At 38.2% G+C, this 27,674-nt stretch overlaps 1 protein-coding gene across 38 annotated transcripts in view; it reads left to right on the top strand.

Annotated features, from left to right (window-relative positions):
* The window catches only part of DLG2 (discs large MAGUK scaffold protein 2), a 1,058,052-nt gene that overhangs the window by 463,038 nt on the left and 567,340 nt on the right, over positions 1-27,674 (top strand). The gene's annotated exons all lie outside the window — the stretch shown is intronic.

Below are 27,674 nucleotides of genomic sequence, written 5' to 3'. Positions count from 1 at the left end.
CTGCGGCCCCAGAGCTGAATGCAGGGCTCTGGTAGGGTCTCATGAAAGCAGAGCAGAGTGGGACAATCCCCTCCCTCGCCCTGCTGGCCATGCTGCTTTTGATGCAGTCCAGGGTACGGCTGGGTTTCTGGGCTGCAGGCACACATTGCTAGCTCATGTCGAGCTTCTCGTCCACCAGCAACCCCAGGTCCTTCTCCTTGGGGCTTTTCTCAATCCATTCTCTGCACAGCCTGGATTTGTGCTTGGGATTGCCCAAGGTGCAGGACCTTGCACTTGGACAATTAAAGTAAAAATGCCTTCGATCACCATGGTATATAATATGAAGGGAGGTGAAAGCACTAAGTAAAACACAATTTACTTGTAGACTTTTTTTCAAAGATAACTTTTTGATGAAAATAAAATCAAATCATCATTTGACTTTTTTATAGCTACCAATTTTTATATGCTCTTCTACTCCTGACACAATGGTAATGATGTAGGAAGGTTTCCAATCCTAGTCCAATTATGTCACCCATAAATTATTCTCTTTTACAACCTCTCTAGTCTTCTGAAGTCCATAGAAAATGGTATTCATCTACTCTTGTTACACTTGAATTTCATGAGTCAGTGCTTCAACAGATCAAGTGTGCGTGGTGAACCAGAACAAAAGTAGTGGCTTCAAGTTATAACTTTCAAGGTCACAAAAATATAACATGAAAAACAGTTTTAAATTTTCAGTCACTGAATAAGTAAGAAATCTATAGTCATTGTTGTTATTACTTCTATTTCCTCCTTCAGACATAAATGTTAATTTTAGATCCCCAAACCCTTGAAAATGAATGAAATAAAACCCAGTTACCTTGAGAACAGAGTCAGTTTCTGCACTTAATCCCGCACCTAAAATTAGTGGAAAGTTTAGGGTGTTTAATGAAAGAACAGTGTATAGATCATTCTGTAACTAGCAGAAAATTCTTATGTGTTGTGGAGTCCTAACAAATAATAATAATAATGAAGCAACATGCAGTAAAAGTATTTAATACATAAAACATTTTTTTTTATTTTCTTGTAGACTCATCTTTGTGTTTATATAATACCAAAGTCATAACTATTTTAGAAATTATGAATAAATGTCTACAAATAGCACTTTGTATTTGATAAAAAGAATATTAAGGACAAATGCCAATGCAGAAAGCCTTCCACTTTAAGGAAATGCTTATGGACTGGGATCACTGAATAAGCCAATGTTAATAAAACATATTTAACTTTTTAAAAAATTAAGCATTTTACAAATATTAGCAAAAATGATAAAAATATTAACATGTTTTACAGAAAACTTAAATATTATAACATTGACTACATGGTTCTGCTGAAGAAAACATTTAAACAATTTAGGTAAACTTCTATACTTCAATTACATATAAAATTTAACAAAACTTTCAAATATTCCCTATATTAAAAAAAAAAAAAAGTTATACTAGCTCTAGACTTAAACATGAGAAATGACTCATATTTCATTAGTCCCACATCCATTTACAGCCTTTAATTGTTACAATCCACACAACAGATACAACTCTTGCAATCTATTTATGGTGGAAGAATATATACCTGCCACTGTTAGATTTTTTTCTTTATTCATGACCAATTCCTTCTACTTTTAGAAACAATTTTAGGGAAAAGTTAGAAATATTGTACTTTTTATTGTATTACATTGTACTCATATCACATTGCATTCAGGACCCCAAATGCATAAGGTCAGTTTGTAACATAGACTGTAAAAAAGGGAATAACATGAAAAAAGTCAAGGTGGAGGTTAAAGAAGAGCATATATTCGTATTTACTTTGTTGTTGTTGTTGTTGAAGCACATCAGCATTATTTTGAACTAGGAGAACCTTAATTTATGATTAAATTATGATTAAATCAAGCCCCCTAGTTGGGGGATGGAGACCTGGCGATGCAGGTGTCTGCAGGAGGAGGAGGCTGGAAGATGTTATTTTGTCGTTGGCCGTGCTCAGAGGTCAGCACCATCTGTCCAGGCCTCTCCCATTTCTCCCAATCTGCTGCAGCAATTGGGCTGCCGGGCAGCTCCAGCCTTGGTGGCTCATAGGTAGATGAGGACAACTTCAGGGCAGTAAACCTCTGAGCTTTGGGATACCTAAACAACCTAACTTTTAATAACATCTTTCTGTGCAAGCTTGTTTAACGTTTCACTCATGACAAGCTTTGTGGGTGCAGTCAGCCCTACAGTAATGAGCACAACAGAATTGTGACTAACAGGTATTATCCTGCTGCTGCACACAGTAAGGCTAACACTGCTTTCCTCAATCTTTCCAAGCTCATTAGAGCCAACAGTTATTTATTAACAAGTGATGTAGGCTGTTGTTATGGGCTGACAGGTGGGTATAAGGGCGGTAAACAACAGATCACCCAATTTCAGCAGTCAATGGAAACCTTGGGAGCAACACTGTAAGCAATTCTCCGCAGTGCCTCTTATACTACTTGTTAAGAACTGCAAAACCTGAGACTACTTCAGTATGTGACAATAACTTCAGGAGGTTGAGACATCCCTATGAGTTATTTATTATAACCAGCATTATAACAGGTTTGTGGGTCATTACCTGTTCAGGGACTCCACTGTGCTAGTGTAAACATTCACAGGGAAAAGTGATCGAATTCTGAAAGTTATAGTTGCAAGACACAAAGCCCATGGCTATACAGCCGGTTTAAACAAACAAACAAAAAACTTAAAACACAAGAATGTCCCTCTGCAAGGTGTGACAACTGACACAGCCTTTGCTAACCTGACCCAACTGCAATCTGGTGGATGATTTCATCCAACTGATGATTATTTTTCATCTTGAATTGCAATCAGGTCTTGCAGGGGAAGTTCCTAAAACTCATGGAGATATGAGATCCCTGCAGTGTTTGTAAACTGCTGCTTAGAGATTTGAGTTTTTCAGACTTCTGTGGCAAACCAGATCCCCAGAGATACTGTACCTGCTCACCTAGGCTGAAACAGATAATTAGAAAAGTGGTAGGAAAAATACATTTAACATAATATTGTGTTCATCTTTAAAACTGTTCTTTATCCATGTAATAGATTTAGTAGGAGTCTTTGCCTGGTAAACTGAAAGTATTTAAGGTATGCGTATCAATATATGCAGGAAAATAATAACTTCAGATAAATTTAAGTACATACAAAATAGAACAGATTAAAACAGATAAATTTAAGGACATTAAAAAACAAACAAACAAACAAAAAAAACAAAACACTTTCACTGGTAAGAGGGTAGAGTGCAAGATCTGTGAGGTCTTCCTCAGGGGTCATTTCCAGTTGAAGTTCCATATAAGTTAGAAAAATGCAAGACATCACAATGTAGGGGTGAAATTCCTCCTTTAATTGTTGTCTCTTGTAAACTGGTGTTAGACTCATATATTGTGTTTAATTTCCAATAAATTATCTGTGAAAACACTGCCTACCTAACAGAAACAAATTGGCATTACAGAAAAACTGAGTGAAGAAACACTGTATAAATTAGTGTTTGTGACGTACCTGTTACCATGATGTCGGCATGTATTTCAAATATTCTGATAGATTTTTGCCTTCTAAACTTTTCCAATGAAGGGGAGACTTGAAGCTATCAGGAGAACTTCTCCCATCCTCAGGAAGGGAAAAAATACCAAATCACCTACAAGTATACAAGTCCAAGGCTGGCTACATAGAATATGAAATTTGAATCGTTGACATTCAAATTCGTGAACCAAAATTTGCCCAGTACACCCACTGGTTCATGACAACTGTGCACACATATCTATGCTGATAAAGGGACTCTCATGTGAATTACTCATTAAAGTAATAACACAATGTCTCCAAAAATATGTTTGCAGAGTTTCTTAAGCCCCCAAATTAAGGCAACATATGCCTAAATACAATAGACTTCTGTAACAGGACTTGGCCACTACAAAGGAAGGAATTGTCACTGACCTGGGATCTCTTTTGTGTAATTAATATGTTTGTGGAAAAATACATAGCTTTGGAAAATTCCTGACAATTTTTCTCCTTGTCCATAAGAAGTGCAGCGTGTTACAAAAATGCATTGCTGAGGCTACCAACTTGATATGACAACAGCAAACACCATCATAATTATCTTTGCAGCACAATGCATTCTGATTACCTATGTACAGCAGTAATATAAAATAACAGAGCTGTTAGCATGCTATCACTGAGTCACAGAACTCATGTGAATAATTAATCTAGGATGAAGTAGTAAAGGGTGCTCTTTTAATTAAAGGCAGATGTAGAACATTCTCGGAGAGCAAGTCAAAAGATGAAATAAATATATTGGTGATTCCTTCTTTCATCTAACTTTTGAGTATATATGTAAGTATGGCTTTCGTCTTTTCCGTAGGGCCTACTGATATGTGTTCATGTGTTCTTGTGTTTCTCTTTCAAAAGAAAATCATGCATGTGTCTTCTTCTGTTTGCTGGACTATTTATCTTTATTACGAAAGCACTACAGATAGACAATGTTTAAGAGATCCCCTTATTTTATAGGAATTACAGAATCACAGAATCACAGAATCGTCTAGGTTGGAAGAGACCTCCAAGATCATCTAGTCCAACCTCTGTCCTAACACTAAGTCCTCCACTAAACCATATCACTAAGGGCTACATCTAAACGTCTCTTAAAGACCTCCAGGGATGGCGACTCAACCATTTCCCTGGGCAGCCCATTCCAATGCCTAACAACCCTTTCAGTAAAGAAGTTCTTCCTAATATCCAACATAAACCTCCCCTGGTGCAACTTTAGCCCATTCCCCCTCGTCCTGTCACCAGGCACGTGGGAGAATAGACCAACACCTACCTCTCTACAGCCTCCTTTAAGGTACCTATAGAGAGCGATGAGGTCTCCCCTGAGTCTCCTCTTCTCCAGGCTGAACAAGCCCAGCTCCCTCAGCCGCTCCTTGTAAGACTTGTTCTCCAGACCCCACACCAGCTTCGTTGCCCTTCTCTGGACTCTCTCGAGCATCTCCATGTCCTTCATGTAGCGAGGGGCCCAAAACTGAACACAGTACTCGAGGTGCGGCCTCACCAGAGCCGAGTACAGGGGGACAATCACTTCCCTAGACCTGCTGGCCACACTGCTTCTTATACAAGCCAGGATGCTGTTGGCCTTCTTGGCCACCTGAGTGATGACAATTAGTAGAATTGTCATCAGTCTCCCTCATTCAAGAAAGCCACTGGAAAAAATGATTTTCTTCTTTTGATTGACTAATCTATTGTGCTAGAAGTGCACTGTTTTTTTGTCCATTGTTTCTTTTCTTATAAGGTTAAGCTGTTTTCTCATTGTACCAGATCCAAATCAATAAACACTTTGGAGATAAGAGCCACATTGTTGAGACGCTAGTCTGTAAGGAGCACTGCTGAATAAATGTGACATTTTCCCAAAGCTTTCATTATCTGAATCCAGGTGTATCCAGGTACTGGTGTTACACAACATTTCTGAAGACTAATGTTTGTAAGCCACTGCTGACTGCATTTCTCAAATATCATTTAAGAGGCAAAAATGTACTGTATGTACCTCTGCCCTCCATTTCAGCACTGTAAGACAATCAGTCCAGTAGCATTATTTGTTCTACATTTACAATTGAAGGGCCCAATATTTCAAATAGGATGTGAAAACCAGATGAAAGCCCAAAGAAATGAAAGTCCTTCTTTTGACTTGGATAGATTTTAGGTCATTTCAGAAGTGCTTGATATTCTTTAGATTTGAAAGATGTATGCATGTCCAGCAGTACATCATTAAAAAAATTAGGCCCCAGATTTAGTAATGATCATAGGCTAAGTTAAAATGATCAGATTTGCAATAGTTTAGAAAAGGTAGTGTATTAAGAATGAGCAGACTTTTCTTGCAAATGACAATGAAAATGTAAGTATATGTTTCTAAATATTATATCAATGGTGAAGAGCAAAAGATTCGTTATTCAAATACAGTGTCTTAGATCTTTTTCTTTTTAAGTGTAATTTCATTGAGATGAGAGCATTTCATAAGAACATACCCATTTTAATTACCTTTTCCCTCGGGAGATGATCACATTATTTTTTAATTTTAATTTCTTATTGTGATTTACTTAGTTCTAATAACATTTTTTATGTATTAACATATTTTCTATCTAACACTTTGTATTCTATTATTTCAATATTGTAAAACATGCTTCCGGATAATTTTGTTCAAACTTCATTCCATGGAAAACTTTTGATTTCCTTCTTTCCTTCTATTCTGAACCGGAGAGCACTTTGTATAGAACTTTAACTCCAAGCAATGAGAATCATTTCTTAAAGCAAGTAAATTAAAATAACTTGCTATAAAAAATGAGATGTAGGGAGAAAAGACCTAACTTCTTCCTCTAAACATTTTAAATTCATATTTGAGGCAAGCCTCATAATAATAATAATTATCAGGACAATATTTTTTTCTTATTTGTGAAGACTGATATAGTGAGATTGTAGGCAGTTGTGAAAAGTTTTGATTGCTGCTTTTAGAAAACTGTCCTTTGTTGTACCTCTGTTTCAGTCTTGCAGGTGAACATGGCCATTTAGTTTACCATAAGTTCATTTGTCCTTACAAAATAGGCTAATATAACTGGGAACTAAAATGAAGTTCTTTTAGATGGGTTAGTGAAAACGCTATGTAAGAACTTTTACAAGTATGAGGTTTTGTTTGCTTGTTTGTTTGTTTTGTTTTACTATTTTGCTAATTAATTAATTAATTCAGGTTTCCCTACTAGTAACCTGAGTCCCTTAGCCATCTCTTCAATAACAACACCAAAGTTCATAGGAGCATACAGAGCTGGATTCACACTGGAGTAACTGCTAGTCCCAGACTGAACCATCAGAGTTGCAATAGCTCAGCCCAAGTCACAGGGATTTCACTGAAATCACAGTCATCTACTAGTGTCCTGATATTGCCTTTCTAAGGCTTTGTGATGCTCCAGCAGAATAATGCTCCACATTATTACTGATAATCTGGGAAAGAAGATATCAGGGTATGCTGAGGTTCTTCAAATGGCAGTGAGAAGATGTTAATAGATTGGATAGATTATCCAATGCAGGTATTTGGAGGTGCTGTCCAGGATGGCTTTTACTTCAGGGAAGCTGGTTAGCAGTTTGATGTTTTCAGTATCTTGCAGAATTGGCTGTGAGAAATGAAAATTTGGAGTGTGCTCTTTGCTTTGCAGGAAATGTGTTAGGAAGCCTTTGCAGAAAATAAAGCTTCCATCCGTATTTATTGTGTATTTGGCCTCATTCTTATTTGCAATAAGCCTGTTATACCCAGCTTTTGCATCATAGAGGGTTGCTAAGTTGGATGAAAATTACGTATTTGCCCCCAGTAAAAAATCTCCACACAGCTATTGTGCTGTATACTAGTCCCTGTGTAAATGAGAATCAGTTTTGAGTTAATGGAAATTTTGCAATCATTATCTTTTATTTTTCATTCTTTCTTTTAACATACATTTAATAAGTTAAGAATGTAAGTTTCACCTGCTGAGAATTGATTTCAAGCCAATAACATTCAGAAAATAAATTAGCTTTTTGAAAAATCAAGTGAAACCTGGCTCAAATAATCCTTCCTTACATAACGCATTTACATGCAGTCAAAACACATTGTTTTCAGAACATTAGTAATTGCTTCCAAAATTATTAGCTGATTGTAATCCTACAGGAGGCAGCAAATAGTTGGTTGTTTTTATACTGTTTTTAAAGAGCAATCTTGGGAATGACCAGCAACACAATTTTCCATCATTAGCACTGTGGCTGCCTTGTGGAAAACCTCTGCTGTCCACCTACACATATCTAAGCTTCCTATTAACATCCCAGTGGCATTGTCAAGTGCTAAATTCATGCTTTTAGGAGGCAGTGGACATTTTCAGACCTTTGAAACAACTGGTAGATGTTTTTTGGTCACCTTGTGCTTACAGGGGAGTGCAGCAAGATAGCAAAAACTCATGGCAAGAACATCCCACGAAGGACAAAAGCAGCTGCTTGCAATGCTCAAGGAGGTGCCTGCCTGCACGCATTGCCTCCAAGGAAACATCCCTCCTCTCCATAGTTAGCACCCTCCCCATTTCTCTGTTTTTACCAACTCCACAGGTCTACATTTTAAAATGTAACTGGCTACAAGGTCTGTATGTATGGTACAAGGGTATTTTTATGGCCCCTCTGCACATGGGTTTCTTTTGAATTAAGGGAAGCGATGTACAAACAGTTGTGCTGCTGATTTCTTAAATCCCTCTTTTACCTCACAATTTTTAATAAAGAATCTATGCTTTCTGTTGTCTCTAGCACAGTGTTATTTATTGCCAAGAAAAATATTTCATTGTAGAGTTGACTTATCTCTTTAGGCTTTAAATACAGTTTCTTGGAGTCCTTTTTTACTATTTTATTTTAAGTAAACTGCAGCCCACCCATGTTCTCTTTACTAATAATGTCCCTGTTCTCATTCCAAATTGCAGCATAGTGCAGGTGATTATATCCCCAGTAAGAGTCCTGTCAAACTCAAATGTAAATAGACCTTGAAGAAAAGGAAATGCATTGAACAGAACTTAAAATGTCAGCTTCACTTTGTATGCAGATGGTGATGGATTTTTTTTTTAATATCACCTTGCTAGTTCTCTGTTTGATAAACTACAAAGATGTGTAGGTTTTAGACTCTGTTTTGCATACAAAGATGCTATTCTGATGTATTCACTAGTGTACACAGGCCTGCCATTAACATTTCAAGAATTCTTCAGCATAGTACCTTTGATTTCTTTTATTGTTTTCTTTCACCTCCTTTAGAAAAACTGTGACTATGTTCATGTGTTATTTGCGGCAACTTGGGTCTGAATCACATGTGTGGCCTTAGGGTTTTGACTACTAGATGCCCTGTTTCTCTCCTCCCATGAGCCTAAGTGGAGAATGGTCTGCGAAAGAGCATGGTTTGGAGACTTGGTTTCAAATCCATTGATTTTCTGGATAATAACAATTGCAGTAACATGAGGTGTTAAAGCTAGCCTAGTACAGACTCAAATATGGCTGCAGTGTCTTAGGAGGAATTTGTAGGAGCTGCAGCTTTGGAACTTTGCTTTTAATTGGCTAAGCAAAAGCACGGTTTTTCAGACTTCAGAAGATACTTCAAAAATATACTTGTTATCCAAGTATAGTATCTGAAGGATTTTAGAGAACAGTGGAGTCTCACAGGAATATTGTTCTTGGACTTGTTGACTTCTTTGAGCTTTACTTTTGGAGTGAAGGGTCCTGTTTCTTTTCTCTTTCATATTTTGGAATATATATAGTGTGGGAGATAAAGTTAATGTGTAAAAAACAATCACTAGTGAAACAGTTACAGAAGGAAGGAGCCCACACATGCCTCATGCATGTTCGTAGAATAGAAGAGGTTAATCATAGAATGAGGTTGGAAGGCACCTCTGGGTCCATCTGGTCCAACCCCTGCTCAAGCAGGGACACCCAGAGTGGGCTGCTCAGGACCATGTCCAGGTGGCTTTTGGAGATCTCCAAGGAGGAGACTCCACAGCTTCTCTGGGCAGCCTGTGCCAGGGCTCCATTACCTGCATAGTAAGTAAGTGCCTCTTGATGTTCAGCTGGAACCTCCTGTGTTCCAGTTTGTGTCCATTGCCTCTTGTCCTGGCACTGGGCATCACTGAAATGGTTCTCAGGTATGCAACTATGAGTGGTCTTGTATATATGAGGCTGTTAGATGGAAAATATATAAATATTGTTGATTAATCCAGAGCCACGCCTAAAAAGTATCTGTTCTCATACTGGAAAACGAACAGATGTGCCAAGATTATGGACTGAAGGTGACAGTTTATAGAAACAATGCCTATGATTTGTTGATGCTGGTATTCCTGCCAAAACACTACTGACAGTGAGGAAGGGTGCTTATCCTGTTGCTGCTTCTGATATCTACAAACTGGCCAGTCCCATTTATATACCAAATTCAAAAAATTTTGAATAAATGCCACCAGTAGTAACAGAAATGGGAAATGAAGATGTGGGTCTAGGTCTGCCACAGGTACAAAGTAATAGAGGTAAATGATGCTTACAATATTTTATTTCATGTAGAGAAAGAACTCTGTTTACAAAAACATTGTTTCTCCAAAACCAAATCATTGAAAAATCATTGAAATCATTGATCTCCAAAACCCACCTGGACATGGTCCTGAGTTTATACTGTTGCTCTGCTCCAGTCTCATCACCAAAGTGATAAGAGAGCTTTTCATTGTGAAGGCAAATATATTTCCGTATGAATAAAGTTAGTATGCTTGGTCACCGCAATCCCACACAGCTAGTAGGAAGCTTTTGAATAAACCAGATATTCTGTGCTTTAAGCTTTGCAATATCAACATATGCCTTGCCTGTAAAGAACATTATAAATTCTAGGTGAAATGATTTTTGCTATGACAGTATAGTCTACTCTCTCCCTAAGAGATTATGAAGTACCAAGAAAGACAGAAAGATTGCAACTGGCATTCCCAATGACTTTTCATTTCAAATTCAGTAAGATAAATATACTAACACACCTTTAAAGTCTTTTTTTTATGCTATCCATTAATGATGTCTGTACAGGTGTTCCAGTGCATACTGAGACTGAAAACTTTGCTTCCTTTATATCATATTGTGCATACATATTTGTGTGCACATATGCTGACAACAGTTGTGCTATAAACCTTGTTTCACAGTTCTATAACTCATAACCATAGCTTTTTCTTAAAAAGAGATACTCTTGTTCTTGATATTTTGGCAATATAATGTACACTGAACATGGACCTCTGATCTTGTCTGTCCCCGTCAATAATCATTTTTTTATATCTATGTCCCCATTTCTTGCAGCTGACAGTACAGCAATATTTTCAGTGTTGTGAGTTTGATTTCCTAATTTTCCTTTCTATGTGTATGTAGAATCAGAGAATCATTTAGGTTGGAAAAGACCTCTAAGATCACCAAGTCCAACCATTAACCTAGTACTGCCCAGTCTACCACTAAACCACGTTCTTAAACACCACATCTACACATCTTTTAAATAGCTCCAGGGATGGTGACTCAACACCTTCCCTGGGCAGCCTGTTCCAATGCTTTACAACCATTTCAGTGAACAAATTTTTCCTAACATCCAAACTAAACCTCTCCTGGAGCAACTTGAGGACTTTTCCTTTTGTCCTAATGCTCATTTCTTGGAAGAAGAGACTGACCCCCACCTCGCTACAGCCTCCTTTGAGGTAGTTATTAAGGACTCTCCTGAGCCTCCTCTTCTCCAGACTAAACAACCCCAGTTCCCTCGGCTGCTCCTCATAAGACTTGTGTTCCAGACCCTTCACCACCTTCAATGCCCTTCTCTGGAAATGCTCCAGCACCTTTTTGACTTTCGTGAACTGATCTCAGTCCGGCCTATCCAGATCCCTCTGCAGAGCCCTCCTACACTCGAGATCAACACTCCTACCTAATTCGGTGTTGTCTGTGAACTTACCAAGGGTGCATTCAATCCCCTCGTCCAGATCATTTATAAAGATATTGAAGAGAACTAGCCCCAGTACTGTGCCCTGGACACCACTAGTGACTGGGCTCCTGCTGGATTTAACTCCATTCACCACGACTCTTTTAGGCCGAGACACCCAGCCAGTTTTTAACCCAGAAAAGTGTACGCCTGTCTAAGCCATGAGCAGCCAGTTTCTCCAGGAGACTGCCATCAGAAACAGTATCAAAAGCTTTACTGAAGTCCAGGTAGACAACATGCACAGCCTTTCCCTCATCCACTGAGCACATCACCCTGTCATAGAAAGAGATCAGGCTCATCAAGCAGTCTTTCATAAATCCATGCAGGCTGGGCCTATTTCAATTAATGGTTTGGGGTGGGATAGAGTTAATTTTTATTTATATATAAATTTATTTTTCGTGGAGGCTCTCACAGTGCTGTCTTTTGGATTTTTGATGACAATAGTGGGGGTAGCACACCGATGTTTAGCTGTTGCAGCACAGTGCTCACACAGAGCCAAGGACTTTCAGCTCTTGGTGCTGCCCCACCAGCTGGGTACCTGGGGGTGCACAAGGAGCTGGGAGGCAACACAGGCAGGAGCTGGCCCAGACTGGCCACAAGGATGTCCCATACCATGTGGTGTCATGCTGAACAATAAAAGCTAGGGGAAAGGAAGAGGAAGGGGGGGGGATGTTTGGACTGGTGGTGTTTGTCTTCCCAAGGAGCTGTTAGGCACGATGAGCCCTGCATTCCCAAAGGTGGTTGAGCACCTGTCTGATGATGGGAAGCAGTGAATGAATTCCTTCTGCTTTGCTTGCATACATGGCTTTTCTTTACCTAGTAAGCTGTCTTTATCTCAACCCATGAGTTCGCACTTTTACCTTTCTGATTCTCTCCCCCATCCCACCTGGGGAGAGCGAGCGGGTGGCTGGGTGGTGCTGAGCTGCCTGCTGGATTAAACCACCATAATTCTTCAAGCTATTGCTTTTCTTCTGCAGTTCCCCAGGCTCCTCAGAGTTTGTTACTATAGTATGTATCTTGCAAGAGTTGCAGTTTTCTCTGTGTAGCCATCAACTCATGAATTATTTATGAAAGATTGTATTGAATAACAGGGGCTCGAGTGTAATCTGTCTTTTCATATCTGAACTCTGTTTGGCTGTTTCATGTGTGTGTGAAGTTTCTGCCCATTTTTTGCTTGCTGTCTGATGATCTTCTCCCCTAACTGTGCTAGTCGTCTGTGCTCTTGATGCAGGCCTCAGAAGTCTTCAATCACCCCTCTCTCATATACTTGGCAGGGGGAATTCTTCCATCTCCCCTCACCTTCTAGGTCTGGTTCCTCCTAGAAGAGAGGTGCTCCAGCCCTCTGATCATCCTCGTGGCAAGGTGGATGTGGCAAGGTGTATCTCTCCAGGATTTTTGCATCTCTTGTAGGCATCCCAGGCAGTGTTGCAGGGCGGGAGCAGGGCAGAAAGCAGCATAACCCATCTGTGAATTTAAGAGGGTTGAGAGCACAGGAAACCACCTTCCATTAGGAGTGCTCATTCATTCAGATGTTGTTGATCACAAATGGGTATACTTGCTGGACACAGCACTATCAGGGGATTTTCTAATGAACCTCAGGAAATTAAGAACATATTTTCTGCAGAGGAAGTTCTGTGTTCAGTGGTTTCTGTATATCCAGAGGAAAAGATCTGCCATCAATATTCAGCTCTCCACTTTAGGTCTCAGCTAAAATGACCATTTATACAGGGAGAGAGAATTGGGTTCACTGAATATTTCATGTTATTTAAATTAATTGTCACTATGATGGCTTTTGCAAAGCATCTGACACAAAGGGATGAATGCACGCCCCTAACTGTTAAGCCTGTGCATCTCACCTTAGACTTGTCAAATCTTGTGAAGCAAATTTCAGTGGAAGTGATAAGGCTGAATAAACAGAGTGATTCTTAAGACCAGCTGTATGCGCTGATTTTCTCCACTTAATGAGTTATAGGTGGCTTAGCTAACTTAGAAATAATTTATCCCCTCTTTAAAATCCTTTTGAAACTTGGAAAGACGGGGGATTGCATAATGGATCAGAAAAAGGTTCAAGAAATTCTGCAACAGGCAGTTGCACTTGCAGGGTATCAATGCATTCCCTAACCCATGAGGGAAATGCAAGTTTTAATATCATCCCTGAACTGTTCTTTTTCTTTTTTCTTTTTCTGTTTGTTTTATTTATAATTCTGTCTTTGGCAATTAATTGACATACACTTAGATTAGGAATGTCTAAAGATAGAAACAAATTTAATTTAATAGCAGAGTGTGTGCCCAAATGTTTGCTCATTTTTTTTTCAGCTACATTAAAAGCTCTAAGAAATTATATTCTCCCTTTTTGACCTTCAGGTCTAATGAATGATATTATTCTTCCTTCTAAGACTTCTTTTTCTGTAATTTTAACATACAGAAATCTAAAATAAAAGCACTAGAGGGATTTTATGTTTTTTGTTTTTTTTTTTTGATAAACTCTTGTTTGGCATAAGAAATAGCATATGAAATTTATATATATATGTTGGCTGCTTATGTGATTTGATATAACTCTAAGTTAGTTGAAACTATTCTGATACCTTTTTTCCTTTTGGAAATGTTTCATGGGAATTTCTCCATCTTCATGAATTGCCTTTAAAATAATTATTAAAACCATATTTGCAAGCAAACAAATTATTTTATTTCAAATTTCCCCTTTTATTTTGTGTTGCATGCTGTGTTAAGTTGGAATGTTATTTTTAAAACAGGCACTGCAACTGAGGTGAAGCAGTTGATTGATATGTTGATTTTCTTTAACCTGTTTTTTTCAAGGAAATTCCTTATTTGATTCACTATGCAAGCAGCTTAAGTGATTTTTGAAACAGCAGAAGTTCATGTGAAACTCCAGTGGGTACTGGTACAAATAAATACAGATATTAGCATTAATTCCACTTGGGATATCTCTTGGTTTTTATCCTTTTCATAGTCTTTTGGGAGTTTTCTGACTGTATTTTCTTACTGATAACAAGTAATCTAAATTCCACGTCCTACTAATGAGAACCAACTACTGACTTCTGATATATCCTAGAAAGACTGAAAATAAATAAATACATGAATAAGCCAAAAAGTAGTACCATCTCCCACAGTATTCTCCTGCATAAAATGGCTGCTCTTGGCTTGAACAGATGTACAGTTTGCTGGGTGAAGAACTGGCTGGATGTTTGGGCTCAGAGTCATGGTGAGTGGAGTCCAATCCAGTTGGTTTGGACCTCCTGCACCTTGAGAGCTGTATTTGGTTTTGGGCCCCTCACTACAAGACGGATGTGGAGCTGCTGGAACATGCTCAGAGAAATGCAATGAAGCTATTGAAGACACTAGAAAACAAGATATATGAGAAATGGCTTAGAGAGCTGGGGCTGTTTAGTCTGGAGAAAATGAGGTCGAGGTGAGGCCGCATTGCTTTCCACAACTACCTGAAAGGAGGCTGCAGTGCAGAGGATGTTGGTCTTTTCTCAGGTGACAAGTGATAGGATGTGAGGAACCGTCCTCATGTTGTGCCACGGGATGTTTAGATTAGATGCCAGGAAGAATTTCCTCATGGAAAGAGTGGTTAGGCTGCCCGGGGATGTGGTGGAGTAGCCATCCCTGGAGGTATTTAAGACACATGAATTCAGTACTAAGGGACATGGTTTAGTGACAGGAGTCAGTAGGTCAGGTTGGTGGTTGGACTCAATGATCTTGAAGGTCTTTTCCAAGCTAGATGATTCTATGATTGTATGTTTCTAAGTATGTGACAAGATAGAAATGTCAGGTATAAACTCTAAATATTTGTGTTGAAAGAAATGGCTACCCTTTTTTTTTCTTAGGTCTATTTTATACTAAATTTAAAGATGAAACCTGGCAATACTATGTTTTACAGCCTCAGATTTCTGTTTATTATAGTAACGGGGTCAGTTTTTTTGCTTGTTTGTTTTGTTTTGTTTTGTTTTTGTAGAACCGTAAATATGCTCCGTATGTAGTCTATCCCAAGTTCAGTAATTGTTACATAAAATCACTGCTGAGAAATATGAAGCATTCTGAAGCCTGAACAAGGAGGAAAATGGGTCCAAAATATGTGACTAACTACTTCTACATATGACACTAGCTAGTACAGCTTGGAAATATATACCTGAAGTGCAGGTGTTCAAATTATTTCACAGGCAGGTCAACTCTGATACCATGCAGAGAGTTGTCAGAAAGTATGCAAGGGAGTTGGATGATGTAGATATCTGACCTGTTTCCAGGTGAGTGCAGAAAACTTGCAAATGAGCAGCACTGACGTGCCAAATTTAGTGAGGCCGGAAGAATTTAAGAACTGCAAATTTTCACACAGTAAGTGCAATAATTAAAGCACTTTAGAAATATTGGTACTATAACTGAATACACTTTATTTGGAATAGAAAACATGGCTTCAACAAAGTACTACAGAGGTTTTGAAAACAAGATTTGTCCTGTTAATGCTATGTAATTTTCAGGTCTGATTTTTTAAGCTTTTTAAGGGATAACTTTGTATTGAATGTTGTTGTAAAAACAGTGAAATAAAAAGTGAAGGAAACATTTTTTACAGTAGTTCCATGACAATTTTATTTGTTCGAAAGTTCAAGAACAGAAAGTGTTAATATCCTATGTTTTTATCTATTTCAATATTGTTATATTTCCTTAAAAAAAAATAAATTACTGACTGAGAAGAGTCAGTACAAAAGTGAGGTATCACCCTACATGTGTTCAGACAACTAGAGCACATCTCATAACACTAGCTAATCATCTGTAAAAGAACGTCTTCAAAACGTTTCCTACTGCACCATTTAATCATCATTTTCATGGTTAGAAAAGTTAATAAGGCCACAATTTTAATAAGCTAATAATGCTGAAAAGTATCTATGAGAACATGGACGTATAGGGCCAAAATATTACTGGCAACTGGGATTTGACTAATGCTATGTTCAACTTTGAGTCTAATAGTTTGTATGGTAGCAAGGGAAATTAGATGGTGCTGTCCTTCCCAAGGGAGCTAGAGAAGAACCAGGCTAATTTAATACCACCTGGAGATCATCAGCTTTCAAAAATACAGATGTATGTTCACAACAAGTTATGGCAATTCCCACACAGGCAGTTTTCACTTTGATTTAGTCACATAGCAATTAGGATGAAATGCCAAGTCACTACTCTGAAAAATAAACACACCTCCCAAGGGGAAGCAAATGTCCACTGCTTATCTCAGGATATGAGAGCCAGAGGATCTTCTGGGTGAGGTTCACCACTGGCCTCATTTTTGGGTAGTTAGTGGCAAGCACGTGGTGCCACTAAAGGGCAGCCCACCCCTTCCTGAGCACCAGAGATGGGATGAATCATGCAAAGGGTTGCATTTTCCTTGGTGTGGATAGACTCATTCACACAGTTGTGATTAATGTTTGCAGAACTTTGCTCATGCAGAGAAGTTTTATAAATAGTAAAATGTGTTTTTCCCCCTCTATACATGATAGTTGGATGTGAATAATGTTATATATATAGCCACTGACTTTTAGATCAGTGATCCAACTGCAACAAAGGTCAACAACAAGTTAAAGTCATGCTTGCTTTCTCATTGTCAAGATAAAAATGAGCTGCAGCTTTCAGTTTGGTTCCCTGGGAGCATTTCTTTTCCTCAGCAGAAAATCACAGCCCCAGTCTCAATAAATTGTTTTCCTTGTTCGTATTATCAGTTGAGTAGCAGAGGATTGACAGAAAATTGAGAGTGACTCGCCTGCTCTTGCAAGAGACATGGTTTATGCAGAGAAAAAGATGTGAATTTTATAAAAGTACCTTTATTTTATGGAGTTTACATTGCATCAGAAAAAGTACAGAGAAAATGTATATATCCTTGGCTATCCATCTAGCACTTAGTCAGGTACTAAAAAGGATGAAAAATTAAAAATCAAATATCTCTAAATAGGCCATATTCCCCATGGAATTTGTAGATCTCAGGATTTGGCCCACTGCTTGTATAAAGCTCTAGAAAATATTTATTTATATAATCAATCAATTCATTTGTTGGGCCAGGGCTTAAAAAACCCTTCTCTGCCTAATAATAAAACTGCTGTGTCTAGACCAAGCTATTTTCTTGGGATTGTCTGTGAGTTTTGTTTTGGGTATTATTTTATAATAATGTCTTTCATTTCAAAGTTAACAGTGCCTCATGATTGCCTCATGATCTGGGCTGAATCTAATTTTAACCAGGATGGGTTTTGCTTTGTCCTCATTTTCTAATAATTAAGAACAACAGAAAATGTACCATGACATTGTTATTCAGCTGACAGTCATTTATGCAGCAGCCTTTCTGAAAGCTAGTCATTAAGACCAAAGGAATTTAGATTTTCTTTACTTATGATATTTTATACAAGATATTTACTACCTTCAGATGAAAATATAAAGAAATCTTAAAAAAAAAAAGTTACAATATCTAGACTTTTTCAAATAGGGATTCTCAGTGAATGCAGTAAGGAACTAACCTTTTAATTAAGCTAGTGTTATTGCAAAGAAGGATAGCTTTGAACATTGGTACGGTCAGCCTGCAAGGAATAAATTTGTTTTGGCTTCAGAGATAACTTTGTTAACTTCTAAAGCATTCAGCCTTCCCCTCTGTCTTCCGCTTTCTGCATCTGCTTTCTGCAACTATAAAAACTACCAAAAACTCATCCAGAAGAAAGAAGCAAAATAACACAGAATTCAGTACTAAGATAAGCAGACACGAAAGAGAAACAATCAGGCAATAACTTTAAAAAGCCATAAAGTTTGATGTGTCCAGGCTAAGAAATATAGAATACTGATTTTCAACAAAATCCAGTGGACTGGTTTCTATCTGAATCACTGTCTGGTGCCCGAAGAGTCTTCTATGCCACATAACATGAATTTGAATTTTTATAGCATTTTTGAGCTGTAAAGGTATCACTAACCCTGTCAGATATATACTATAACATGATAAAAAGCACAAGTGTCTGATCATTTAAGCATGGACCTCAGCTTATGTTTTCAGAGACTGAAAGCCCAGTTGGCTTATTTAAAACTTGAGTGCTCCAGATCTCTTAAAAATAAAAATGTGCCTATTCTTTCAACAAGAATATGGAATCAGACTCCAAAATAACAACCCCAGAAGAGAATCATTGTCTCCACCCAGCAAAGCAATTACTAGCTGATTTTCACATTTAAGTTCAAATGTGAAAAATACTTACCCGTCCAAACCAAACATAGGCAAACTGTATGTGCCTAGGTCTAAAAGCACTTCCACAGACAGACTTCCTCTAAAGGTCCCTGAAATCTGTGCATATACCCTTTTTTATTTATTATTTATTATTTTATTTTTTTTCCCCGCAGTTTTTACAGCTACCTTCCATTGTACCCATCATGACCAGCTCATTGCCTTGGTTTGATGAAAGCCCTGTGGGACTCGACAAACTAAGGAAGGCTGTGCTAGTAGACTTGCTTGGCCCTTCAGAAAAGCTGAAATATCATTATTAGTTCATTTTAAATAGAATTATTATAAATGGTGATAGGCTGTTTGGGGGGTTGGACCTGATGATCTTTCGAGGTCCCTTCCAACCCCTACAATTCTGTGATGTCTGTGATGTCTGTGATATATCTTTCCCTCCTTTCCATTGCAGATAAGATATAGCTAAAGGAGGGGTGGACTCACATTCATTTCCTCTGCAGCCTCAAAGGCCTTAGGTCCAGGACATTTCCATTACACTAAACTCAATGTATCTGCAAGTAGTGCAGTTTAATGGGATAAACTCTTCCTGCCCTGCTCCTGACCTGGGAGTCATTTTACCCTGATGTATTGCCATCTGATCGGTGAGCTCAATGAGATTCCCCTGGGTCCATAAACTGCTTAAATCTCATGACTGGGATCTAGAGGGATTGTGGAGAGGTAGAAAAATGGAAATACTGATTTCGGTGTTGCTCAGTAAAGCAAATATTCCCCAGATCACACTCAGGCTTCATGTTCCTCTGTATTCTGGTTATGGTAACAGCTACTTTGCTGGCTTGCTTCTTAACCAGGGCTTTATTAAAGTATCTGAAGGTGCAGATCATTTTGCCACAATTATTCTGTACCAAAAGTCTGTAGAAGGATTCAGATACAAAGGTCCAAAGCTGATTTTTCAGTAAGTGCCCTGCTTTAGAGTTGCTCTTGACTCTTATGGGTGTCAAACACATGCAAATTCACCTGACACAAATATGATTTGCTGGCCTTTTAAATACTTAGCTAAAATTTATGAAATCTATATTTTTTTTATTCTGAATGAAAAGCCTTCAAGAGAGTGGATTGGTTAAAACAGTAGGAAATTTAAATATTTCAAATTTTTAATAACTTTTTGAGCACAATGATTGTTTTGTTACAAAATAATTTTGTCTTCAGAGATAATAATCTGACTTCATCAGAGCAACAACGGGGAGATTATTTTTCAGTTTATGTACACAGAACATTTGTATTTTTATTTAAGAAGAGCCGGTTTTCCACAACTCTGAAAAATTCAGTACTTACCTTCATACCTACTTCATAGTATAAGAAGCAGGAATGCTATTAAAGTTTATGAGTTTTTTTTATGTGCATATACATGGTGTTCAAAGAACAGTTAAGGGATGGCAGGGTTATAAAGTTAAGCACTCAGATTTAGGAAATGCAAGAACTAAGATGGTCTAAGCAATTTTATTTCAGGCCCTTTGTGGCCGTATATTGTAATGTAGTAGTATAATATAACTCAAATACATTTTTAATTACGCAGATATTTTTGTTTTTGCAGGCCCTCTGCTTCACTCAGCGAGGTGGAGGGGTACTTTATATGGTATTTCACAGTCAACATATGTCTCCATGCATTATTTAATGCATACAGTTCAAACTGTGCTCTGTTTACAGAATTATTAATTTTCTCATTGATTTTCCTCTTATACTGAGCCTGACCATAGTATCCTAGTAGCTCATAAACATTAATGAATTTATTTTTTCAATATCCCATTGTGACTAGAATTTTAACTCCTTAGACAACACCACTGAGATAAAATGAGTCCACTAGTTCCTGTGCCCAGCTTGCAACATCAAGAATGAAATTCATCTCATTTAGAAAGCCTAAATCCTAAACTGTTTTCAGTCCAGGTTAGAATAAGGGGAGAGTCTTTGGAAGCAGTCTTTGGAAAATATACATACAATATTCTGATGTTCCAGTTATTAGTGAGGGAGCCTGTCTGTCCTGCTTACACTAGAAGTTTAAGTTTTAGGTGGCCAATATCAGCTGATACCTGACTTATTGGAGCACACAGGATTATATAGCAATTTTTCTTTCCAAACCCCAGCTCGCCGTGATTTTAGCTGAAACTGCTGGTGCTCAGCACTTCTGCAAAAAAATGGCCATCTGTCTACCAAGACTTTTCAAAGTGAGGATATCTCATTTCCACACCTGGGGAAAGTTTGGTTTATGTGAATTGCCTAGCATTACACAAGACTTCTGTGGCAAAAAGCATGAATAGAAAGAGTTGTCTAAAATAGCATTTGTCTGCTTTAGCCCGAGAGCATCCTTTTTCCTTATATAGCCTTGGTCCAGAATTTTCCAATATGTGTAAGAAATGATACTGGAATCCAGCAGATGCACAATTCTGTGTCCCTTGATGCACAATTAATTCCCAAAGGACTTAATGTGTCCTGTCTGCACAGTAAATGTGATAGGTTTTATGAAGAAATCATACTTCCTTGACTAAGAATTTTACTCTGAAGCTTTGTCTTTATTTTAACCTATGAAGTGAGCCATAATTTATGAAAAGCAGAGTCTAGTTTTCCTCCTAGATTTCATTGAGACCTGGGACTGCAGAAAATAGCAGAAGTATCAGTGGGGACACCTACACTCAAGGAGTCTGGGAGATAAGAATGTGTGAGCAGAAAAGGAGTCAAATTTTAAAATAACTCTCAGCAGCTCTGGATGCAAGTCTACACAAAGGCCACCACCTGCAGAGCCACAGGCTTCTTCCTCCTCAGGAGCAATTGCTGGGAGCAGCTATCGCTGTGCAAACTAGCCCCAGAGGGACATGAGACAAATGCTTTCCCCAGGGGTTTCATTGGTATGCTTGAGCACCACAACAGTGCGGATGCTGGAATTCTCCATTTTTTTTCTGTTTTTACTAACTGAGCTTCAGTATTCATCCCCATTTGCCCCATCCCTGTTGTGATGATTTTTCTATTCCTCCTTTTTCCTGGGAAAATCTCAAATTCAGCCTTCCTTGGATTTGCCATTACACACTATAGATAGATCCCTTGGCTTTTTTTTAATCCCTTTAGCACGTTGGGTTATGTATGTATCCAACAAAAGAAAGAAGAGGACTCAGGGGTGATACTTTGATGTATCTTCTTCTTACCACTAAAACTATCTCAATAAATTATCCCACTCCTCCTTGACTTTTCATCATTACTCCAGCATTACCTCCTACACTAATGCTGATGAACCTATTTGTGAGGCCAGTAGCTCACCAAGTGCGTAATTCAAACAAACCTGTAAAAGGGCCTTAATCAGGCTGATAGCACAAGCAAGCGAGCAGAATGGAGTAGCAGGGCTGCACAAGGAAAATAGATGCAGGAGGTGGAGTTAAGGCACAATCTTGGTTACTGTCCAGAGTAATTCAGTAGGTGTTACCCTATTGACAGAGGCTTAGAAGAGCTCTGAGAAATTATGTAATTTAAATGCATAGCTATAGCTTTAAATAAGTACACAGATATGTGCAAAACAAATCACTTGCATTTTTTATTCACTACAGCTGGATAACTGTGAAGCAGCCACCAGCAGTGTGTACTAGGAAAAGGAGTCTTATGTTTTGTACAAATTTAACTAAGTAGGGCACCCAGGTGTGAAGGCTTCAGCTGCAAAACACAAAGGGTTTGTTGTGCCATGTGCTGGGCAAAGCTGGACTAAACTAAAATCTGTATTTTTGGTACAGAAAACAAGGGCAAGCTATCTGTTGCATATTTTTTGTTTGTTTGTTTCCCTGTATCATTCATTTTGGGTAATAGTCTTATTTATTTATTACATGATTGCTTTGTAATCTTCTGATATAAAACCAGGGTGTTTTGCTTTGTTGCATTCCCACCACGAGCTTGTTGGCTGGGAAACTGAGACATGGCGTTTGCCATCACTCCAATTGCTCAGTAGTAATCTCAGCACGGCTGCCCTATGCCAGAAGCTGTGCTTCAGGTGAGGAAAAGAAGAATTTGTGAGGCTCAGTGCTTCCACGCTGGGGGACTGAAGCAGCAGAGATGGGGGAGATCAGGGAATGGGATGGGAGAACATGAAGGGCTGCAGAGGAAACTGCAGGAGGAAAGGATGCACGGAGGAGGAAGCTAATGAGGCATGAGGATTTTTTGTAGTGGTTGTGGGAACATGGACGTATCAGAAAAGGAATATTTTGTGGGGAAGAGTTGAAAACTGTAGAAAGGGGTATGCAAGTGAAGTTATTGCAGGACAAAAGGATGGAGAAGTGGCTACAGCCCGATGCTGAAAAACTAAGGTTTCACCCACGTCTTTCCTTTGCTTCACTTAGTCCATCAAATACTGATTGTTTATCTATTTTTATTTTTATTTTTTATTTTTAACAGTTACTGGATTTTATAGTCTGCAGCCACATTCATCATTTAATACTACCAAAGCCACCCTCTAAGAGTGTCTTTTTTTATACTGGTGCTTCAAGTTAAAAATCTATTTTAAATTATTGGATAGCAACTAGCAACCTCCAGAGGGCTAAACTGATGCTGTTAACAGGTCCAAAATGTGATGCAGCATATGGAGCTGAATACCTCATGGTACAGATTTGCATGCAGGCGGTTTTAATTAGGATTTAGAATTCCTTGAGGAATGCAGCATTCTGGGCTAGTCTCAATCTTGTCAATACATAGTGTTTTTGTTCATGCTAAAGCCTTCAAAAACCAACAGGTTCCGAGTTGCTTTTAATTTTTGATGCTTATATGATTTATTACATTTTTCTCTAGCTGCCAGATTTGTGTATGATTATAACCTGTTTATATGTACTTACTATAAAAGATTTCAGTCTTGTTTTTTTCCTAGTATTGTACCAGGTCAGTTCAAAATAGAAACTTACCAGAAGTTTTTTGACATTGCATAGCTCTTTATTTTTTCCTGCAGTACTTTATCATTGGATGTGAGAACATGCTTTAACTCGATGGTTATTGTGCCATCTTGTGAGCGAAAGGTGCAACTACGTCCAGCTAACAAGAATGAGGTGCTTTGGCTAACATCCATTTAATTTCTCCTTCATAGTGAAACAAAACAAACCAAACCAAAACACAAATATTTAGAGATTCGAAAACAGATAAGGATAATATTGTAAAACATTCAGTACACTGCATTGTACTCATATATATATATATTTAATGAAAATTACCTATAATGGGCAAATACTTGTTTATTTCAGTAAACTGAGAGAGGAAATCATGTATTTGCTTTTATTTGTTTATTTATTTTTCCCTCCTGAAAAAAAGGGAACTTCTTTCTGTACTGAGTAGAAAAACCATGCAAGTTCTCAGTATTCAGTGCTGATAGCGTCCCTTCTGTGAAATAATTTGGTTCTTACAGGAAACCTCTTGTCCTCTAAAAATCACTATTGGTTCCTGAGAGATAACACAATATAAACAGCACAAAGCACTGCTAGCTATTACATTGACGCAGAGAAAACCTAATTCCTGACCTTAGAAAGTCTGCTGTCTCCTGGAACCTTCGGTGACGGGAAAACACTAAAAGGAAACTAAATTGGCACGAGACAACCTACTACAACTGTATTATTATTATTATTCATTACGCCTATTAATATCCCTATAGTTGCATTTAGCTTAGAAGAGCAGAATAGAAAAATCTGAGTTCTACCATTGCCTAAATGACTCTTTTTGTGACCTTGAGCAAGTTGTATTTCTGTGCCTAATTTTACCCACCTTTAGATGATGCACATACTTTTTTCCAACAGGATGTTATCAGACTTGACTACCACTTGTAAAGCTCTTTGGGCTTCTTGGATGAAAGGTATTGCTGTGATACAGTGACAAGCTTGTTAGAAATCTACTTGATAGGCAAAAGAGCAAGTCATTCACAATAAGTATAATTATTCAATGATTTAGGCTTCTTAATCTACTTCCACAGTCTTGGCAAGCAGATTGTGATTTCTTCCATTTTATATAATGAGAAGAATATATTTTTTTCTCTTTTTACTCTATAGATTGATTGCAAATATTCAGAATTCAAGCTGTGTTGCTCATTTGCAATCAGTTGGATGAGTAACATTATTTCTACTCATGACTGGATGAATGCCCAAGGACTTGTGTGTGCAAATTGTAAAGTTTGTTTTCTCAAGATACTCATCTGTATGACATTGAAATTTGCTGCCTCTGAAAAGCAGTGCCAGTAAAATTCAACACATTGAAGACCACTGAAAATTCTCAAACAAAAGCGAGACAAGGTGGTACTGATATTTTTTAATTAGACTTCACAGATTAAATGTTTGTCTAAATGGACCAAATTCTACGCCATTGTTTTTAACTTTTGCCTGTACATAAAAATGAAGGAATTTAGTATACTGAATATCAACTGTATCTATAATAAAGCTTCAGCTGAGTGAAAGGACACATCACATTTTTACCTTGATTCATTCATCTTTGTGTCTTACATATGTCAGGTTGCCTTTCTGTAGGTCGAGAGCCACTCTAGACCAGCATTGACTGGCTGCTCTTATTTCACAGGATGTTGTAGAGGCCTGTGACTCCTATAACACACTTTGCTTCCCACGTTTGCAGCCCTTCTACTGCTAGCAGAAGTAATGTGTGATGTTTTTAAGTGTGGTCCAGCCATGCAGAGAACAGGAATATGTGCCCTTGAATGGCAACTCCAGCAGGATCACGTTCACCTTAGGACATGGATCAAATTGAGTTGATCGAAAATGGAGTGTTTGGTTTGCATTTTCTGCAAAGCAAAATCATGATAGCTGCAAAAAGTACTGAGGACTTTTGTAAAAGCCAATTCTTTCTGGCCCTGAAATGACCAATATATTCCCAACCATCTTCATTCATGAGTCTGTGAAAGCTAGGTTGTAAAAACAGCTTTATTTCCATTCAAGTGCTTTGGTCTGGCTATTGTGATTTGTTACTAAGCATGACTTCCCACATTTTTTTTTTCTTTTTCTTAAGAGTTAGCTTTGTTCAAATTTAAGGCTTTTGACCATTACCCTCTGCTAGATTTGCATCTTCCATCCTGTTTAGCTGACAACTACTTGGCAAACACAGTCTTAGAAATGCTCCTTTAGACAGTACAATGTGAGGAGCAGTGATGCTGTAATAATGTCACATTGTAGAGAGAATGATCTCTTATAAAAAAGCACGTTCATATTAAATTCACAGCAACACACTCCACTCCCCCATTATAGGCAATTACAGAGGATTTTAAATATCTGATGCTAGTTGGCAGCGTACAATACCCTGTCAGCAGCAGGCACTGATTTGTAATTTAATTATCATAAGACATCCACCTGTTCTTTTGTCAAATGAAGAGTAGCATTTCCGTGCAATCAGGCTTTTCCCTCCAGAAATTTGTATTAACCCTTAGAGAAAATACTGTTTTCTAGGGAACTGGGTAATTTCAAAGACATTTGCAGGACTCCACCAGGACAGAAAGATGGAGACAAATAAAGCATTCCTGCAGGAGAGTCTCAATTCTGATTTGGTATTTTCAGCCTTCTGTTCTCAGAAACTTTCCTTACCTCTAGCTTTTTGCTGTGTCAAGCTGCTTTGGTTCACAGCTGAAAGCATTTCAGTGAGGAGATGATGTGGGAGGAGAGGTGTATGAAAATCAATGAGTTTGGTACTAAGAACACGAGGCAAACACATAACAGGATTGACCCAGAAATGCTCTAGGTTCATACTTTATGAGTAATAAGAATGCTGGGCTTGGGGGGGAGGGGAGGGGGATAAGGATGGAAAAGTGGAAATCTGTTTTGTAAGCTTCCCAGTTTATGGCATATGGACAGTGATATTATCTAATTTGTTATGGGAGAGTATAATTATCATATATATATATTTAACTAGAAAATACAGATTTTCACTGGAAAGTCTACACAGAAGTGTTATGCTTTTTGGGAGCACGGGGCTTGTCGTCAGCCAATTTGCTGTAGGCCTTGGCTCTCAGTTATGCAATGGCTACACTGAAGTGTGGTGATGGCAAAAGGGCTTACCGATGCATGTGAAGAGATGTTCCCTCTTTAACACCACCTCACCCTGCTTTTTGTGCTGTAAAGCTGCGTGAATGATCCAGCTAAATCTCCTTATGGCTTGAGACATTGCTGTCCTGTCTCTTTTGAAAGTGGTCAATGGAAACTTTCATTTTTATCATTTCGCAGAAAGATGACTCTGGTATTCTGCAGTTATTTCTCAAAATCATGTTTTACAAATGATTCACTTTGGAGAGGGTGTCTATAAGTAGTCGTGTCTTTTGAAAGAGTACTCACTGGATTCAAAAAATAATTGATTGCTTGGGGCTGAAGTGATTTGTGTGCCAAGCATTTAATGTGACATTGGTTGGAGTATTGTCTATTAGGCTGATGGCTTCTTGCCCAAATACTACTTGTCTGGTACCAGTCATTTCATAGATTCATTAATTATGTTATCAGAAAAGTGAATATGTAAAGGGTTGCAAGCATATCCCAGAGAGGAAAAAGAGAATAATTCATTTCACACAGGCATTTGGAAAATAGTTGGCAAATGCAGAACCATTTCCATGTATCAGAGTGAAGGCAAGAATAAATCGGGACAGTTTCCTTTGGAAGACTGAGTAAATGAAACAACACCCCTGGGCCTGGTGCTCAAAGAGAGCGGCAGGAGCAGCATTGAAGTTTGCTTTGTAAAGTCCTTCTGAGCATACCTGAACTTGAGAGTCCTCTGTGTGTTTGTTTTGGCTATTCAAATAGGTCCTAGATTTTGTCTTTCCTTTAGTCTTTGATTCTGTTCATTCAATATTTAGCATGCATCTTTCAGCTGAAAACGTGGAATAGCACTAAACACCCCTCTCTCTGTGCCAAAGATTTATTATTCCCAATGTAATCTGTATTCTGCT

This window comes from Anser anser (genome assembly GCF_964211835.1).
Source record: "Anser anser genome assembly, chromosome: 1".
NCBI lineage: Eukaryota > Metazoa > Chordata > Aves > Anseriformes > Anatidae > Anser > Anser anser.
Note: the sequence above shows the minus strand (reverse complement) of the source record. Positions and strands in the feature narration are given on the sequence as shown.